Genomic DNA, 21,643 nt, shown 5'->3' on the forward strand with positions numbered 1-21,643 from the left:
CAATAACACATTTTTTGTACTATTCTAATATTTGGATAAGCTTGAATTATTAATATATAAACTTGTACATTATAATTATTTTTTATTTCTTTAATTCAAATCTGCTTCATTTAATATACTTAAGACACCATTAATATTGTACAAATATATTTTTGAGTACCGATTATATGGTTCATAACACATATAACCAAATAATTGTGTCAAAATACATTCAAGATTATCTAAAAAATAATCCAAAAGTCTTGTGATATTCAACACTGCCTAATTAACATAAACAAAACATTCCCACAATAGTCAACAAAATAGTCTTAAACAATTGCATATTCAAAAGTAAAGGTAGGAATTCATGATCTTCCAAATGCCAGCACACCAAAGCCTTCCAAATCAGATTTTCTTTTGCACTTCACTTGTTGAATCTAGTAAATAAAACCTAAAAGAAAAACCAATGAGGTCATGAAATATCATACCATTCATCTAAAATAGTCAATAATACTATCATAAAGCATATCGGTTAATGTTGAACAAGCATTTATACTAGTAAAAAAATATCCAATCAAGAAAGAATCTACTATTTCTAACCAAAAAATTATTCACTAGTTTAAAAAGTCATGTCATGTGTAAAATGTTTGTGTGTACATATCATCAGAGAGAATATAGAATGAATGAACTAAACTTTATTGAAATATATGCAAGTGTTGAATATTTGTGATTCAACACTTGTAATGAGCTAAAAATTAGAGTAAGACTAACAGACTCATAGTGTAATGACGCACTAATCTAGACTATTTGGACCATTAACGAATCTATACATAAAACTTACATTTTTGCGGAAATACCATAATTTATTGTAAACTTGTAGAAACAAAGGTTACTTTCATAAAATAAGTAGGATATGGGTATCCATTGTCTTTAAAACAAAAATAACTTAAGGTAAACAGAGTTACATAGAAAATGCGGAAAATACATTTAAAACCATAAAAAAAAAAAACAGAAACAAGACTACATCCTCGAATCGAATAACGCTCGGCCCCTTGACTCCATTCACCATCGATACACATCCTCTAAGCGTCACGAATCTTTCCACCTCTAAAGCTTATTTCCTGCACATAAACAGAAAGGAATGAGCCTAATGCCCAGCAAGGAAAATCTAACACATAGTCATACACATAAATTTCATAATGAACGTAAAGACATATCATAACACATAATACACTTATTATAATGGCCATTATTACTTGGGGTCCCATAGACTAAACAAGCATATGCCCATGGGATTAGTGGGGTCCTACTAGCTAAGTAGGTCATATGCCCATAACCCATTTGGGGTCTTGTTAGTCATATGGGTCATATGCCCAAGCCTACAAACATACACATATACATATCATAACACTTTTAATAACATAAAACATATAGATAACATAAGCACATAACATATTGAGTCTAGCCTATTTTCCTTACCAAAGTTACCGGGATAAAATGGACTGAGTTGGGACTTTTTGGAACACTCCTAAAACCATAATGAACAAGGGTGAGTCTAAAGAAAGGAGATGAAATGAAAGAGAATAGGAAGACTAAACCATTAAAAGAAAATATGCTTACCACAACTTAAGTGCTTAAGAACTTGGATTCCCTAACCAAAATAAGAATGAGGTTAGGAAATTGAGTAGAAGACTAAGAGAAAGGAAACATAATTCAGAAAGGAACTAGAGTTTTGGTTACCTCAAAGATTTGCAAGATCAATCTAACCTCCACCAAAATACTATAGAACTCACTTCCCAAAGTGTTTGATAAGCTTATGATGTTTAAGCTTATTGTTTTTCCCCAAACCAGGTGTTTACACTCTCACACTCACTTAACACTAGCAGCTTCTAAACTTAGAGCAAATGGTGAATAATGGCTGGGTACTAGGTCCTATTTATAGAGTTTTGGAATGAAAGTATCTTGATTTTACTTGAATAAAAATAATGGCTTTTTAAGTGAAAATCATTTGAATAATCGTTCAGCAGAGGCTGAAGACTCGTTCAAAAGATGCTGGACTTATGGAGGAGTTTGAATGGCTGAAAGGAAAAGAATTAAAAAACAATTGAACATATGCTGAAGGAGGCGATATATCGCCCCCTGTAGGCGATATATCGCCTGGGCCAGTATGCCCGAGGCGACCGTGCATCGTTTCGTGTTTTCCGTATCTACGTGCTACGACATATCGCCCCCTATAGCTGCGATATATCGGCACTCGCTGAATATTTAAACACGAAATTACACATTTTTGGCTAAGTTTGAATGGAGTAAACAGCCTTGACTAAGCCCTCAACGTATTCAAAGCTGCTGACTGACCCTATAACATTCAAACTTTACTCCTTATTAAATTTAATCCTAAAAAATACTTAATCCTTAATTACCATTCATAACATGTGCTTAAAATCCTATTGGTTGATATCTAAACCTTATAGTATAATAAATATAATCCTCAATATCAGTCACATTAATCAAACCTTAGGTTAACTTAATATTCTTAAACTATAGATTAAACTTAGAAAATCTATAAGTACTACTATGAGTGTCCAAATAATTCCCGGTCTTAACCAAAAATCCATAGTAACAAAGATAATGCTATAAATACTATCATACTATTATCTATCTTAGCTAAGTAAAGTTCTTGGACTCTACACATAGCAAACCATATCAGATCTATTAGCTAACACTTAATAGATAAATTTTGTAGTAATAAAATCATTTATAGATAATTTCTTATATAAATTTTGTAGTAATAAAATCATCTATAGCTAATTTCTACACTAAAGGATTCAATTTAATTGATGAAGAACAGAGAAACAATAGTCTTTACAACACAAAAGCTACAAAAAATCATGATCATAAAAATATTAAATTGCAATGCAATAAATCCAATATGTTAGTAATACTCCACAACTTAGGCTCTTTTATCTAGGAAGAGAGCTAAGTGAAACCTCCATATACAGGACCTAGAATCTTAATCAACAAGAAGGTGCAGATTATTTTATAAAATAAACAAGGATTATAATCAAAGACCAAATATATAAATTTCAAGCCATGCTAAGTAAAGCTAATTTCAGCAGCCATGCTAATTAAAGGTAAGACCATTTTGCCTCAAAACCTCAAAACAAGATCAAATCAGAGAATACAAACAAACAAAAAATCAAGAACAACACCATAAGAGGGCAATATTTTTCAATCTACTATCAAAAATAAAATATTACAAGGTCTTATACCAATTTTATATGCAGTTTATTCAAAATCATGGAAATATTATCTGTAGTCAAAATGAAAATTTGGAGTATCTACCTTAAGCATCTACTGATGTTGCACCAGGTAGTTCTATCAAACCAAAATAAAAAAAAAATCAGAGAAATCCTCATATACATGAAAAACCAAAGAACAGAGAACCAAATGTCACTTGAGCTTGTGAAATTACAGTATCCATCTAAATATGTACATGCCTTTTAATACCTTAGGCAAATCTGAGTGAAAGTATACCTTAGACTTTTATTGAAGACTCAAATTCCTAAAATCAACAAGCAAAACAATGGGTGAAAGTATACCTTAGGCTTTTATTGAAGACTCAAATTTCTAAAATCAGCAAGCAAAACAATGATTTTATGTCTAAAAGCAACAACTCAATAGATCAAAATTTTCATATGATGATCCAAGTATAATATAATGAAAGAAAAAAAATTCCACAGTATACTTCTATGAAAAAGAAAAAGAAAAAAAAAAGCTTCGTTGAACCAATGAACAAGTTTCTTCCTCTGTTTTCCTCTCGCTTTTTCTTTCCTTGCACTGATTTTTCACATAGATCAGTTCAGCTAGAAACTCAAGCAATACCAGGATATTCAATAAAGAGTTGAACATTCAATTTGAATTGAAAAAAATTCCTTTAATGCCAAAAACATACAAATTTCTTATATATGACATTAAGTCATCTAAGCATAATAAGAACCATGAAATCATTATCACATATCAATTGGGTTATCAATTCATCAAAACAAATTAACTTTAAATGAGTTAAGGATGAAACTAGACATGCCCAAGCCTCTATAATCAGTCCTCCACATGCATACCATAATAGTTTAAACCAAACCACAAAAGGCAACATCAAACAAGAAGTTGTTTTCATATCACTCCATGCATAAGAGCACTCTCCCATGTCCCTAGTGCTTCATGGTATTCTCCATTCTTTTAAAACATAAATTCATTATGCATAAAGAAATACAATATATAAACAATGTATAAATATATATTAAAAACTAATAGAAACGCCTTGTTCACAAGAATATTCTTTTACTTATCAGGGAAGACCTTTGTCTCTTCAACAGCTCTCAAAACCTCAAATAGCACCTTATGCTCTTGTGAGTTGGGTGCTACGTAGAACACATGACCAATCTAATTATCTAAACTTTTCTGTCAAAGTATGCAAAATAATAACTAAAGCAAAGACCAAACCTAAAGGAGTTGTTAAATCAGATTTTACTGTCTTGTTTTTAAAGGAAAATATTCAAGTCAAATCAAAATAACTCAGCCAAATTATGATATCATATATGAGCACTCTAACAACAAAAATGAAACCAAAGAAATCATTCTAAAAAATCATTGCAAATTACTCTACAACATGCTTTCTATGAGAGCTTCTTTTAGCTTAATGTTTAAATTTAAAGCACCCTTGACAAGCCATGTAACAAAACACTCTTTTCTTGGCAAATGAATTATTAATTATATAAAATAGTGAAACCCACAAATGAATTCTTTGCACATTTTGTAAACAGAGTTATCAAATAGTTAGACTTCGTATGAACATTTGATACCTAACAAATAGTTAATAAATTTCAATAAGAATGCTACCAATAATTACATTCCTTACCTACTCCAGGTCAGCATCCAAATTTGATTATTCTAGCTATTAAAGGTATACTGACATAAACAAACATTTACTACACATGAAAAATAGTTATAGTTCCTACAATTTTGAGAAGCCAACTAAGTAACTGCATCTTACGAAATAAGAAACTAGAAAAATAAATGGCACATAATATGCCAAATTCAAACAAATAAAATACTATCAAAAACCAATGAAAAGTGATCATATTTAATAAGCCATTCAAGAACCAAAACAAAACTATGAAAGAAAAATAAATAGCTTCTTTTAGCTTAATGTTTAAATTTAAAGCTACCCTTTTGCTCGAAAAAGTGAAAAATAAAATGACTAAACCATTTTTTATAGTTGAAATTTGTGTACCTAATGGTCACTGCTGCTTCAATTAGAGGAGAAATTTTGGAGGTGCTGGGTATCCTAGTTCATAATTCTGCATATATAATATTGTTATTATTAGAAACTTTCATATTAGAAATTTAAAATATTCCAAGAATAATGTGTAAGTACTAAAAAAAATTCATGGGAAAATCATCCCCCAAAGAAAGCATATAAATTAATTCTTGTAAACTGAAAAATAGAGTAATTCTTGTAAACATAAAAGAAAGAATTTGTAAAAACGCCCTAAACTAGTACTTAATGAAACATTCACATTTCGTTGGTTTTTAAAGGAAAGCCACTTATTATAAAGGTTTTAGTGGGTTCTTGCTTAAAACATGCAAGTTGGGCCAAATAGTTTTAAAAGAAAATATGAGTTTTTATGCAAAGTTAAAAAAAAAAACAATAATTTAAGTCCCAGTGATAAGTTTAAAAAGTCTCATAAAACATAACATTATTAAAATGGCGTCTTTAAGTGATCATTTTTCGTCCATAGGATGCCCCACGCCATACACACCAGGACGATAGAACTTCCCACATCACCAAGCGTGCCATGGAGAAACCTATTTGCTACCTGGAAGGGAAAGTAAGGGGGTGAGCTAAAAGCTCAGTAAGGAAGTACAAACAACAAGCAAGTAAGATACACTAATTTACAAACACTATCGTTCATCTTTATACATCATAGCATCATCGTAAGATTGGCATCAATATCATAAACATAAACATATTACCACCATCATATCATAAATATCATTACATCATAACAGAATCATAAACATCACCAAACATCATAACATGATCATAACCATAACCATACATCATAACACATTCATACATAATTCCTTGTGAACATGGCCCGCTAACTTGTCCATGCCACCCTTTGAGGTAAACAAGAGTCTCTGGTCCTTGAATAACCTTGGCACGTCCGCCCATGGAGTTACGTCTTCATATCCTTAGTAACTCGGGTTATGTCTTCTTATCCTTAGCAACCCATTTTGATGTGTCGCGTAGATCACGCTAACATCAATTCATATCATACAACATTCATACAAGCCATCATATCATCACATTATGGCATTCATAATTCATAACATTTCATTCACACAACAGTCTTACCATTCACAATATAACAATCATAAATTCTATCTAACTGCCTTACCTCAGGTCCAAGCTAAGTAAAATCACAACTTCTCAACGAGCCTATACCATAATCAAAACGACATTTCTTAGCTTCATATAATTACTATTTTGCTCTTTCATACAACTCATGTGTGCATGCACACATAATAAGAGTTACACACAACATACAAATACACTTAATTACACATAAGGTCATAAAAAGAATAATGCTTAGTTTACCTACTTTGCATGCATGATCTTTCTATAAAAACTACATGGTTGATTAATAGACATAATTTTGGACATAAAAGTGAATTTGCATGTAATATGCATACGTGGGAACGTTGCGTAATTGTGGCGTTTAAAAACGATAATTCTTCGCGTCTTACTTCTATCGTTTTAAAATTAATAGACTTGTAACATGCTTTGTTTACCATTATCTATTTTCTTAAAATTATTAGGTTGATTAAATCTCTCAAGAAATTATTTTTATTTTATAAAATAACTTTATTTAGCTTAAAAAAATGTGATAAATCTATTTATTATTTTCAAATTACAAAGAAATAACAAAGGCTTGGAATTTGTTTAAAATACCTATGATTACCATGTTTCCTTAGAAAAAAAATCAATTTAATATTGATTAATTGGGTTACATAAATGATGTGAGAAAAAAAATATTTTAAGTGTGGAAAAATATATTTTATTTGAATTATTTTAAGGCTTAGTTTTATGTAACATAAATTCATAAGTGACAATTAAATAATCAATTTAAACATTTTAAACTAAACTTTCAGCCACCATTTAATTTCCTTAAAAAAATCACAAATAAATAAAATTCAATATTTTTCTAAATCAAAATAAAGAAAAATCATAACTTTTAAAATATACACTCATACCATATTAAAAATACCCTTTTTAATATTACCATAGTTTAGGGTATTAATTTATTTCAAATACTAATCAAATTCCTCTTATTAAAACACACTTCAAATTTTTTTTTACAAAAATTCCAGCAATCATATTTATCATTAAAATCACTATATTGAATTTAAAACCTCATATTTTTTCTAAAAATATATAAAAATTATGTAGGTATTTATTTGAGTAAAAATATCATTTTATTGTGACTTAAAATACCCTTTTAATTTCATAAGATCAACATGGTATTAAGGACATTACTTATGTATGCAAATCACTATTTCACCAAACTTATTACCCAATTATTCACAAAAATTAGCAAGCATAATTAATCACGAAATTCATCTTTTATCTCATGCCTTTCAAAAATTTCATACAAGATCATACATGTCTAATAAACACAATAAATCACAAATCCTAACATGCTCTTATTATACAAATAATTCAAAGAACATCACTAACACATATTCATATACAACCTTATAAAACTTTATTCTATTTCCAATGAATTCATACATGCAATCCAGCAAAACAATAATAACAACATGCATTAATAACATAAACACCAATATTCATATATGCCTTTATATTAAACCTAACATGTTTATATCATTTTTCATGCATACCATAGTTCATTGATACATAATATCATATACATCCTATCATGTTTCTAAAATCACCATTATTTTAAAACATACAAGGAAAATAATCATGATTGAACCTTTTACCCCTAGGCCGAAACACTCAAGATCCACCAAAAAAGACCACAAAATTCTCATCTATCTTCACATGAAACCTAGCATGCATCTATCATCATTCTTGCATATTTTTACATAAATCAATAGTCTAAAATAATCATAGCAACATAAACATAAAATACAACCTTCATATAAATCTCATGAAACACATATTCTCTCCAACATTCTCATGAGCCTTTTTAACAAACCATATTCTTTTCATGAGAAATAAAACCAAACATAACCACCTCATCACCAACCTATAATAACCAAACCATTAAACACCACCAAAATCAACATCAAGGATAGACTCATCAAACTAATATAGGTTAAGAAAAACCATTACCTCTCTTGATTGTTGAATCAAGAATACTCTAGCAAGAAAAACCTTGTCACCTATAGAGGATTTTCGAACACCATACAACCAAAGAGAGAAACCACAAAATATTCTTAGAGTAAAGAAGAGGAGAAGATTCTAATTCAAATATTCAAAACACCATTAGATAGAACATACCTATTGTTTTCGAAACCCTCTTCTTCTTCTCCTTCTCTTTTTTTTTTCTTCTTCCTTCTCTCTAGAAAATGGCAGCCCTTTCCCCTCTCTCTCTCTAGCTCGCCACTCTCTCTCTCTCTCTCTCTATCTTCTCTCTAGGTCACGGCAGAAAGCTTGAAAATGGCCTCTCTTCCTTCTTTTCCTTCATTTTATTCTTAATTCCCTCATAAAGCCTCACCAAAATAAATGGTAAGTTTCCCCAATCTACTCATCTAATTAAGCCTAAAATCCATTATAATAAAGAGGATTTTAAATAATAAAAAATGTCGAAATTCCCTTACCCACAATAGCTTTAATCTTCCAAAATTTTAGTTTATTTGATTGAGAAAAATAAAAGGAATAATGCCATTTTCTTTTTCCCACTCAATGCCGTCCACCTCCCTTTCCCCTTCTTATTTATTATTTTTTTTAATTAAATTAATCAATTAAATCTAATATATGGAAACTATAAAATATGTAGAAAATTCTACACATGTGTATCATGCTACCATGCACTTGCACACACTAAATCACTAGGGTGCATCACTATCTACCATGCACCTTAGTGCATTCAACCAAATCTCACATAATCACATTTTAAAATAAAAATAAATATATATCATTTAACAAGTAATTTCACAAAAATATTCTACACAAAATTCTAACAATTAAATAAAATAACAAACAATCAAATAAAACAAATAACAACTAATAAGATAAACGACATTTAAATAAAACAATTTATCATACTTAACACTTAAATAAAATAAATCACAAAATCTTAATAAACTAAAAAAAAAAAATTTGGTGCACTACAGAATTGGTAACTAACAGCTAGCTGGGCATAACTGTGATTAAATTAGCTTTTAGCCAACTAGTAGAAGCCATCCCTTAGGTGCCTAAACTCACAACCAGTTAAGTCTATCAATCTCACAGTGTCTATACATGTAATTTATGCCATGAAATACTCCCAAACAGATGAGACAACAACAAGCTAATAACAATATATATACCAAATGTGTCATTAAATAGAAATTCTTATTTCTTCAAAGTAATCAGACTATAGACAATCAATAGGCACAAAGATGTACATATATATTTATAGAAGCTAAACCCACAAAGGATAATAAATTAAATTAAAAGCAAGAGAACAAGCGTAATTAAATTATAGCCCTTGCCAACTGTCTCAATTCATTTAACATCAAATGCAACTTCAACATTTGACTTTCATAACCCAAACTTAAAATACATAATTAGTATTTGGTAATTCTACAAAACCAACCAAAAGCAAATTAAAAAAAATTATTTAATTAATACATAAATTTCAATGTGTTCCTGTGAGTATTGATTATTTGGTATGATGCATGTGTTGATACGTTTTCCACTAAAGCTATATACTATAGCTAATAGAGATTTTCAATATCTTTTCTTCAAAGTTTTAACTTTTTTTTCCTACTTTCTAACGTAGAAAACATATATCTAATTAAACAAAAACACACACACACACATATATATATATATATATCTAACCAAAAACATATATACATATAATTTAGTTGATCTTTTTTATTAAAAACACACACATAAATTTCATTTTGCCTTTTACTTTGGCGCTCAATAATTTTTCAGGCCCGCCTTTTACACTCTACCAACTTTTAGATTAGTTATTATAATACTTTTCTAATAGTCTTATACTCATGTGCTGTAAAAAAAATATTATTTGGTGTAGTGTATGCCTATCTACAACATAAACGGGGCACCATATGGCATGTATTGGAGTAACTAATAACAAAAGACTAACAAACCGACAATCTACAGAAAACCCAGACTGCAGACAACACAATAACACTAAATAGCAAACCAGATGGGTCTCAAATCAAGCTATCTATGCATAACATAAAAACTAAAACAAGAACACAAGAAGAAACACCTCAACGAATTATCACAAACACAGAGAAGTGTCAATAGTTTCAGCTGAACATAAATATTACGATTTAGTACAATTGAATAAAAATAATCCATCATTGAAAGATTCCATGAATATGTCAATGGTATCTTTATAAGTGGTCTGTATGTAGAAGTATAGAAATTTAAAAGGTAACCCATATATTACCTTTCACACTTGGGTCCTATCACAATAGATTCTATATTTTTATTCCTCTACTTTTCATAACAACATTATTAGTGTATCACGTTATTAGCTTGTCTATTCATGTCAATATATTAATGTTTCAATGCATAAGAAATGCACTCAAAACAATTCATCACTTTAGAATCTATAGCTAGAGAAGAGCAAAAGAAAAAGAAGGTATTACTAGCAAAAGTTGACATACAAACAAAATTAAAAATACAGAATTACAAAAAAAAAAATGAATAAGTGTGAGAAAAGAGCTCCTAATGCTCTGAATGTATAAAAGCATATTATGGATCACAATATAACATTTTAACTATAAAACATAACCATTCAAACTAATGAAAAGAAATCTAAACTCACATTTCAAACTAAACTTGCACTATTTAAAGGAAAACTATGATCACCTTCACAAGGATTTCAATGAGGTCCACTCTTTATGGTGTACTTAGTTTGGAGTTTGGCCAAACTCTACATGAAGTGCATTCAAGATCGGACAAGGTTTGAGCACATTTAGAGTCTTATGAATGTCATTCATGATTCTCTAGTATTCTGTAACAAAAAATATTGACCCATTCTTACCACATAAAAATAGAGAGAAAAACTAGAATTTGTATCTCCATGAAAAATGCAAGAGCACGAAAAATTCAAAACAGATTATAAGAAATAAACTCATATCCATACTACATAAGACTTGAAGAAATATGTAAATAATATTGTTTCATCACCGTAAAGTAATATATATAAATCTACTTCGTTCTATTTCTATAAAAATAATACCCAAAATGTTTTACGTAAAAGATACAAAAAAAAAAAAAGAGAACACAAATAGATTAACCAACTACATTAGACACCAAGGCATTCGTAAGTTTGTGCATACAAAATACAAAGAATAGAAAAACAGAAATGAGCAAAAGTTTCTTGGTGCATTAATTTAACAGTTCTGACCATTAAATATATCAACATAATCATAAAACTGAAGCCATTGAAATTACTGAAAGCCAATCAGATATGTGTATCATTGTAGTCTGTAAAGAGTATGTAAAGGCTCTAAAAGTCCAATCAACAATCATGAGACTTTCTATTCAAGTGAGGCACATAAACGAGCTGATCTTAACTAGAAAGAATGGCAAACTTGGTTGATCAGTTTGTGTTTTTTTCCATAACAAGTGCCTATATAGTGCTATGATTTAGTAGAATTATGGTAATGTCTTATGTGTGTTCTTTCTCTACTGCAATAGAGAAAAGAAGAAGAAAAATTCTTGATCCTACAAACAAAGAAATGGATATTGAATTAGCAATCAGTGAGTCTAACCTGATTATTTGAAGATTGTTCATGCAACTTATGAGGCTTTATATTCAAATCAATCATTTTAGAGTTTTTAGACATAATATAAACCCCTCAAACATTTGTAAGGAAGCTTACCCTCAATAACAAGATCTACATAAGAACATATATCTCGTAAGCATGCATCCAAACAATTACCATTCAAGGCTATAATTTTTCCAGTAACTTGAATAAAAAAAAACAAAACATACTCATCTGTATTCTTCTCATAAAAACATTTATATATATATTTATAGACAGCATAAGGCATGGGTCTACTTTAACATTTACAATCCTTATCTCTTAAAGAATATGCCAAATTAAGAAAGGATATAGGGTTGAGAATCAATAGAATCATTCAATTTTATGCATTATTTGAGCAAAGCTTAGTAATATATTCTTCAAAAAAGACTGTCTTAAGCAGTCAGACTAATCTTTTTTTACAGATAAATCGATACAAACATAGCATATCAAATAAATCCAAATAACATTATCTTACTAATCCACGAAAGTAATCTATCTCTCACTTCCAAAACATAAACTTTGAAACTGATAGTCAATGCAATGAAACAACCAACAAATTAAAATTAATGCATATAATATTGACTAAAAAGAAGACCAAAAAATACTCAATATAAATAGAATAAATATACTAGCATAGTAACATATATAATACAAAATTACTAACACACACATAGAGACATGCTTATTTATTATAATAAAAAATATATATGATACAAAAAATTACTAACACACACAAACATATAATACAAAAAATTATGTTTATTGATTATATTCAAATTGAAATAGCAAACAAAAAAAATCATACCTCACACATAGAGAAACAAAGAAGGAGAGGGACGGGGAGGGTGGGATGCTGTAGTTTTCAAAGCTATAATTATGTAAATATATTTTTCAAACCTTTAGGCAAACAAGTCTCCCATTTGCACATTGATTTATATATATATATTTAATAAACTAACTAGTGAATCAGTGAACTAACTGGCTGAATCTATGTTTTCTCCCATTCTCTTTGTTTTCTAGTTTCCATAATCAAGAACAACGATTCTTTGAGAGAACATCATGGTCGAACCCTTTAAGAAAACCAAAGTGTTACATACCCCTTGCTCTTGAATTCTCTAAGCCGAAACTATGGAGTTTCCTTCTCCAAAGTTGGTTTCCAATTCCTTATAACATCAAGAGATCTCTAAGGACATATTCATACTAAAATCCTTAAAAAAAATCCAATTGAAACTTACCCTAAGAAGAATTCTTAGGCTGGCTGAACCCCTTGAGAGCACAAGTTCTTTCTTTTTGCTATCTAGTTCTCTCTCTTTAGATTTTGAAAATGAGGGCTGTGAAGAATAATGGTAACTGCCCCCTCTACTCTCCCTTACGTAAGCTTTTAGTAAAAGTCATGATGAGTGCAATCAAAATCAATCAAGAAACACATTAACAATAAAACAAATTGATAGCTTTTAGTCCACCAACCATTTGATTAAAATGAACTAATCAGGTAAATGTAAATTATACAACTAAATTTTCAAATAAATCCAATTTAACATACACACTTACATGTATAAATATACAAATATATGTTGTTCTATGGACAGTAAATACTTCTTGAAATGTGTCTTCTCTTTTCTTTTTTATGTTTTGAACATTTGAATGATTCCAAAAACTGCAGTAGGTGACATTTATAAAAAAAAAAATTATTATAGTTTACTCAAACCAGTTACAATTTACAATTGTATAACTTTAAATTAAAGGTAACTAAATAAAATGAAGAATAATGAATATAAAAGCTATAATCTCCAATAAATTGCAGAGGTAAAACAATAACATAGTGTAAATAATCCCTCCAGCCATCAAAACTAATATTTTATTTACTGCACATGAAGATTTTACATTAGATCTAGTTCTAGCACAAATTTTTTTTATTTACTTCAATTAGCATTAGCAAAATTTTGACACACACAAAAGTTTCATTAGAGAATGAGATGGTGTGAGTGAATTTCTACATCAAAAGCTCACACCCTCACTAAGTTTAACATTTAAAGATATATGTGAGACTTTCTTTTGTCCCCAATGTAGACGCTCAAACTTCACCTAAAGTCTGGCCTGGCCTTGCGTGGGTACCGCCTAAGCCTCAAGGGTCTCATGACGCGCAGCCATCAGTGACCCACATCCAAGTGCCCACGCGAGGCTCCGTCTCGCGCCCTTATGCGCGCACCCGTCTGCCTACGCGAGGCCCCGCCTCGCGACCTTATGCGCGCATCCAAGTGCCCGCGCGAGGCTCCGTCTCGCACCCTTATGTGCGCACCCGTCTGCCTACGCGAGGCCCTGCCTCGCGTCCTTATGCGCGCATCCAAGTGCCCATGCGAGGCTCCGCCTCACGCCCTTATGCGCACACCCATCTGCCCACGCGAGGCCCCGCCTCGCGTCCTTATGCGCACACCTGAGTGCCCTTGTGAGACCTCGCCTCGCCATAGGCCGAAGTGACCAAGTGGCCCCGCCTCGCCATAGGCCCAAGTGGCCTCGCCTCGTAGGCCGAAGTGGCCTCGCATTGCCATAGGCCGAAGTGATCAAGTGGCCTCGCCTCATAAGCCAAAGTGGCCTCGCCTCGCCATAGGCCCAAGTGGCCTCACCTCGCCGTAGGCCGAAGTGGCCCCGCCTTGCCATAGGCTGAAGTGACCAAGTGGCCTCGCCCGTGGCCCTGCCTCTCCATCTTGGCTCGAGTGGCCTCGCCCCGGAGTGGCCTCGTGAACAGCCAGAGAGCCGCACCACCAAGGGGGCCGCACCACTGAGGAGGTCGCTAGGAGGGCATCTCGCTACGCATCCTTAGACATCCGTCCAGGCCACATGCCTATCAACCAGAGTCGTGAGTGATCTCGGAAGGCTTCAGGCATCTCGTGCCAAGGACCCAAGATCTCCACCTCACGCAAGAACCATAACACATACCCAGGGTCCCATTCCTTACACCTTGAGACCCCTATGCTTAGAGGCTCCAGTACGAGTCTGTTGACGCGTTTCTTCGCCAACAGGTAATTAAGAGAAGAAGAGAAAGGGATTAGTGCTGAATATAGAACCGTCGCAGATATAAAATCTTAGAGAATGAACTAGGTGACTCAAGGCACGTTTTTAAGTGGTTCAAAGGTTAAAATCCTTCTACTTCCACTAGTCAATATTATTGATATACTCTGGGTATCTGGTTACAAAGCATATATCTATTCAGAGACTATTTTTCCCAACCCTTATCAATTCCCAGGTTCTCCATATTTATAGGAGAAGGCACCTGGAAGTTGGTAAGGAGGTCATCCCGTGACCTTATTATTTGTCATATCAACTCTGTGACATTCATGATTAATTCCTAAACCTGACACATAAGTATGGTCAAATTGATAGGTAAGAAGATAATGGGCCGCACGGCCCAACCCAACCGTGGGTTTCAGAACATGCACGTTCCTGCTGCGTGTCCGAGAAGTCAGGGAGATATCGGACATGTGATGTCAGACATATGCACGTTTATCTTGCGTGTGTTGACTTTACAGAGGGTCAGAGCTCCGTACATAGCTCGTACCACGAGCTGCTCCCCTGACCCGACCTTCGGCCCTCAGGTTCTTTCCCCCAGTCCTGGGCAACCTTGGCGTATCCTTAGGGATTGCTCGAGCTAAGAAGGTACGACCTCGAAGTGGGAGTTCCGGTCTTGGGGATGTTCATGGACTAATTGTGATTAATCAGTAACTCAGCCTACTAATCAGCCCGTGGGAAAATCAGGGCGTACATCTGCCCCCCAAGCTCCTGCTCGTGGTACATGACGTCGTATATAAGACCATAGTAGGGGCTTTTAGACTTCCCCATAGACTCCTCGCATTCCACTCCTCACGCAGGCGTCTCACACGTGGAACGTCGTGGGTGGTGGCGGTTCGTCTTACGAGAACCGCATTTAATGGCCCAGCCTATGCCCAGCCGTCGTTTCGTATTTCAAGTGGAAGGCCTTGGATCCCTCACCAGAGTCATCCAAGAGTCTTCTACACGTGATCCTTCACGTATATAAAAAGGGGGTGGCCACCCTATGCACGGGCCACCCTTTCATTCGAAATTTTCCAAATCTCCTTTCTTTTTCCCTCTCCATATTTCAGAAGAACGAAACCCTCAACCCTGTTGCTGCCATTTTCATCGTTCACGAAGCTGAGGCGCACGGATTTCTTCGAAGCTTTGGAAGCTACTACACCGACGAAGCTCCTACCAACGCAACGCCCTCGTCCACCTCCCAGCCACACACTGTAAGTCTCCTGACCCTGTTCACTTTGGAAACATGCTACTGTAGCTTAGGTAAAAAAATTCACTGTAGCTGCATGCAAGGGTTTTCTGGGTTGTGTGAATATGGGGGGTGACAGCCCTTTTTAGGTTAGGGCACATTTGTTGTAGGAAATCGCTTTAGAGTATGGGTTTCAGGATGCTTTTTCTGGAAAAATTTCTGGGCAGGAGTTTTGGGAATTTTTGGGTGTAAAACCAGGTAGCTTAGGGAACACGCCTTTAAGCGGTTTTGTAATTTTCCGCCTGTTGAAACTTTCCCCCCCAAGGCAAATTCTATTCTGAACCCCCTGACACGCGAATTCCGAGTAATCTGAGATCTGTTGGGAGTATACGCGCGTGTTCACTGAATCGCGTGGCTCCACTCTCCACGGGCTGGGCTTACCTCAGCTCGTGCAAATAATAATTACTTCTTTCTCCTGCTTGGGTCGCCTTTTCTAAAGTGTTTTCTTTTGTTCGCTAGGCGACCAGATGGCTCCAAAAAAGAACCTTTCCCAGAAGAACGTTGGAAGTTCGGCCTCCTGGCAGGAAAAGGGAAAGGCGGTGATGCCCAGCTGCCCTATCCCCCGCTTCGGCCCGGCTGTGGAGAAGGAGGTCGAGGTGGCCCCCGACGCATTCTTTGAGGCGGAGAGAATCGTCTCAAAGATAACCGACCAGACGAAGATCAACAAACTCTTCCTCAGTCACAACATTCCACTGGGGAAAGCCTCCGTTATTGCCCGACCTGCCTCGAATGGCGAGAGGAGTTGCACGCCGCTCGATGAATTGTTCGCGGCCTGGAGTGGTGAACACTTCAAGGCAGGGGCCTTCCTTCCCCTGGATCAGTACTTCGCTGACTTCTTGAACTATGTGGGGTTGGCCCCTCTTCAGCTCCCCCCCCAACTCCTACCGTCTGCTGGCGGGGTTGAGGTATTTATTCAAGAAGCAGGAGTGGGAGGTCCCCACCCCTACTGATATTTTATATTTCTTTTGCCTCAAAGCCAGCCCGGATCAGCGGGGGCGAGGTGACGGGTTTTACTATTTAACCCGTTTTCCCAATACGGCGGTGGTCATCGAGCTGCCCAGCCACCCAAATGACTTCAAGGACCAGTTCTTCATGTCGACTGGGTTCCGGAACTGCGACCACCACTACTTCAATCGCCCTCGTAAGTAACCTCCGATCTTAGCTCACCTTTTGAGTGTTATTTTATCTTAGCTTCTCCTGGATTCCACTCTGATTCCAGCCAATCTTGCAACCATCACCGCGAGGACCGAAAAGTCTGTGACCCTCGGGGGCCAATATGAAACACTGGCAGGCTTGCCCCCCAGTGAGAAGGACTATCGCGTGCTCGTGATGGACGAGACGATGGTGTTCAGCAAACTGATTTTCCCAAATCAGACCCTAAACCTGAAGAGGCCCCGGGGGCCGCCTCCAGCCCGCGACAACAGACCTATCATCGTGGAGGAGGTCGCGGTAGAGGAAGACGAGGAGGATGAGGCGGCCAAAGTTCCGCTCGTGAGAAATAGGAAGAGGGCCTTGGAGGAGAGGATCCAATCCGAAGCAGCCGCGGGTCCTTCTGGCCAAGGTAACCCTTACTTGTTTAAGCATGTAGATAGGGCCACTGCAGACCCCCGGCTGGTTAGGTTCAATCCTAGGAAGCTCGTCCACCGTCACCGAAGGGACCTGGACCTGAACACACTCCTGCTCCATTGTGTTGATCGGCTCGTGCTGGATCACCAAGAGAGCCGGCCTAGGGGTACCGTAGTAGTAGATAACACCCTAGCTTTTAGGTCGATCTTATTCGAGGAGTATGGGACCAACCTACGCACATGGCCATCACTCCAGAGGGGTATCTATGCTCCGGGGCTTAGGCAATATGTAGAAGAGTCTAGCCCTGAGTCAGAACCGGAGCTAGAACCTGCGCCAGTTCGCGAAATAATCGTCTTAGGTTCTTCCAGCTCGGGGGGTAGGGCTCCCTCAGTATTCACATGCTTTTTATCTTTAAATTTTTGTCCTTATCTTTGTATGATTGCTAACTTGTAATAACCATGTTTTTTGTTTGACAGAAGAGATGTCTCAGCCCGAGGATAGCTTGCGGGGCATAGTCTTCGGGGGGAACCCCCCAGCCGGGCCAAGAGAGAAAAGGCTCCGGGGTTCCAAGAGCTCTGCCGGGGTCCCCACTAAATCTCCTGCGAAGGAGAAAGTGAAAACCCCGCCAGCCCAGGTCGTGGGCGCGATCCCTCCAGCTGCCGGAGCAGGAAAAATGCTCCCACCGCACCAGCGATCTCCATCAGCCACCCAGGACGTGGGAATGGAGATCGGGACTCCGGCCGCGGTGGCCCCCGAGGTACGCATTCCGATCGATCCCCAGGACCTAGAGAAGATCCCAGAGGCCTTCCGGGGAACGATGTACGAAACGGCGAACTACGCCGTCAGCCATTTTTACAAGTTCAAGGAGAAGGAGCTCCGGGCTATTGAGACAATGAGCCCGGTTGATGTAATAGAGTCTTCAATGGGCATGACCTAACGGTAAGCTGCCCCGTTCTTTTAAAGCTTTTACCTTTGCATATTGCCTTATTTTTCCACTTAGCCAATTTATCCTTCATTTCTCGTAGGGCATCGCTGCAATCCACCGGAGCATCACCAGGGCCAGAGCTCAGCTTGAGGAAATGAGGACCGAGCACCAGGCCCCTCTCCAGGAGGCTCAGGCGGCAAAGGATCCGTTGGCGACCTCAAAGGCCGAGTTGGAGAGGACACACTCGAAGGTTCAAGAGCTCGAGACCTCCCTTGCCACCTCGCGGACAGACCTCGAGGCAGCTAAGACTGAGGCCCAGGCTGCCCTGGAAGCTGAACGGACTACCTCGGAGCAGTCCATGCAGGATCTGTTCTTCCATTACTGGGCCCACAACCCGGAGGCTGACTTTTCTTTCATGCCACCGAGCCTCTGGGCGCATTTGCTGGTGAAGTTCCAAGCTCGCCTCGACAAAGAGGCGCCACCTTCGGAGACTGGGGAAGCCTCTGGTGCGGCGGAGCAAGTTGAAACGGCGACCTCCAAAGGGCCGAATGATGGAGCTTAGGGCGCTCTTCTCTTTTTCTCTTTACATATTTTGAAGTATTTTGTGTAACCTTTGCATGAGGTATTTTCACCTCGAGACGCTTTTCCTTTAATCCATACTTTTTAACTTAGGCGTTTTTCATGCTTTTGGCTACATTATATATATATTTTTTTTTTGAAAAAACTTAGTTCGTGCTAACTTTTATCCATATCTCGAGTTCTTTAAGAAGAACCTCAATCAATAAATTTAAGTTAACCTCCAAGTTTTATGACCTAGTTAAACCCAGGAATTTATTTTGAAAACTTAGTTCGTGTTAACTTTTATCCATATCTCGAGTTCGTTAAGAAGAACCACGATCAATAAATTTAAGTTAACTTCCAAGTTTTATGACCTAGTTAAAACCAGGAACTTATTTTGAAAACTTAGTTCGTGTTAACTTTTATCCATATCTCGAGTTCTTTAAGAAGAACCACGATCAATAAATTTAAGTTAACTTCCAAGTTTTATGACCTAGTTAAAACCAGGAACTTATTTTGAAAACTTAGTTCGTGTTAACTTTTATCCATATCTCGAGTTCTTTAAGAAGAACCACGATCAATAAATTTAAGTTAACTTCCAAGTTTTATGACCTAGTTAAAACCAGGAACTTATTTTGAAAACTTAGTTCGTGTTAACTTTTATCCATATCTCGAGTTCTTTAAGAAGAACCACGATCAATAAATTTAAGTTAACTTCCAAGTTTTATGACCTAGTTAAAACCAGGAACTTATTTTGAAAACTTAGTTCGTGTTAACTTTTATCCATTTCTCGAGTTCTTTAAGAAGAACCACGATCAATAAATTTAAGTTAACTCCCAAGTTTTATGACCCAGTTAAAACCAGGATAGGACTTAGTTGGCGTTAACCCTTATTAGTGTCTCGAGCTCTTTAGGAAGAGCAACGATCCATAGATAAAAATCAACATCTAAGTCGTTAAGGAGACCTGGTTATATCCAGGTACCATATGCCCCCCAAGTAACTGGGAAAGGGTCTTTCGCGGTCACTTTAAGATTACCCTTGCAAATAAGTGAAAAAAGCTGATTTTTATTAATACATAAAAAGTGGCCTTCCAGGCCTTACAAGTGGATCATTGATAATATTTCTTTAAGTGGATGGCGTTCCAAGTCCGTGGGACGACCCCTCCTTCAAGTCGAGCTAACTTAAAAATTCCCTCCCTGATGAGTTCGATGACCTGGTAAGGTCCTTCCCAGCTTGGTCCCAAGACTCCATCTTTGGGATCTTTCCCGGCCAGGAAAACTCTCCTTAGGACAAAGTCGCCAACGCTAAAGGAGCGTTTTCTGACCTTGGTGTTAAAGTAGCGAGTGATCTTCTGCTGATAATTGGCGAGCTGGAGTTGCGAATCCTCTCGCCTTTCATCAACGAGGTCTAGGGAATGACATAGGAGCTCGTGGTTCCGATCTTGGTCATAGGACTGAACTCTATGCGACAGAACCTTAACTTCCACGGGGAGGACTGCTTCACTCGCGAAGGTTAGGGAGAAAGGAGTATGACCCGTAGGAGTCCGATGCGAGGTCCGGTATGCCCACAGGACCTAGGGGAGATGTTCCGGCCAGACTCCCTTTGCTTCATCTAATCTTTTCTTGAGGCTCGTCTTTAGAGTCTTGTTGACAGCCTCGACCTGACCATTTGCCTGCGAATAGGCCACGGAGGAGAAGCTCTTCACAATTCCGTGCCTCTCACAAAACTCGCTGAACAGGTCGCTATCGAACTGAGTGCCGTTATCGGAGACGATCTTCTTGGGCAGGCCGAAGCGACAGATGATGCTTTTAATCACGAAGTCAAGCACCTTTTTAGACGTGATGGTTGCCAACGGCTCGGCCTCGGCCCATTTGGTAAAGTAGTCGATGGCTACTACGGCATAATGGACTCCGCTCTTTCCAGTGGGCAGGGCGCCCACCAGGTCTATTCCCCAGACAGCAAACGGCCAAGGGGCCGAGATCATCCTTAGCTCGACTGGAGGAGCTCGGGCAACTGTAACGAATCGCTGGCATTTGTCGCACTTCTTCACGTATGAGATTGCGTCTTTGGACAGAGTTGGCCAGTAATAGCCTTGCCTGAGAACCTTTAAGGCCAAGCTTTGCCCCCCAGTGTGGTCTTCGCAGAATCCTTCGTGAATTTCCTGCAGGATGGCCTTCGCTTCATTTGGAAGAACGCATCAGAGGAGAGGTAAAGAGTGCCCACGTCGG

The sequence above is a fragment of the Humulus lupulus genome, chromosome 6, assembly GCF_963169125.1.
Source record: "Humulus lupulus chromosome 6, drHumLupu1.1, whole genome shotgun sequence".
Lineage (NCBI taxonomy): Eukaryota > Viridiplantae > Streptophyta > Magnoliopsida > Rosales > Cannabaceae > Humulus > Humulus lupulus.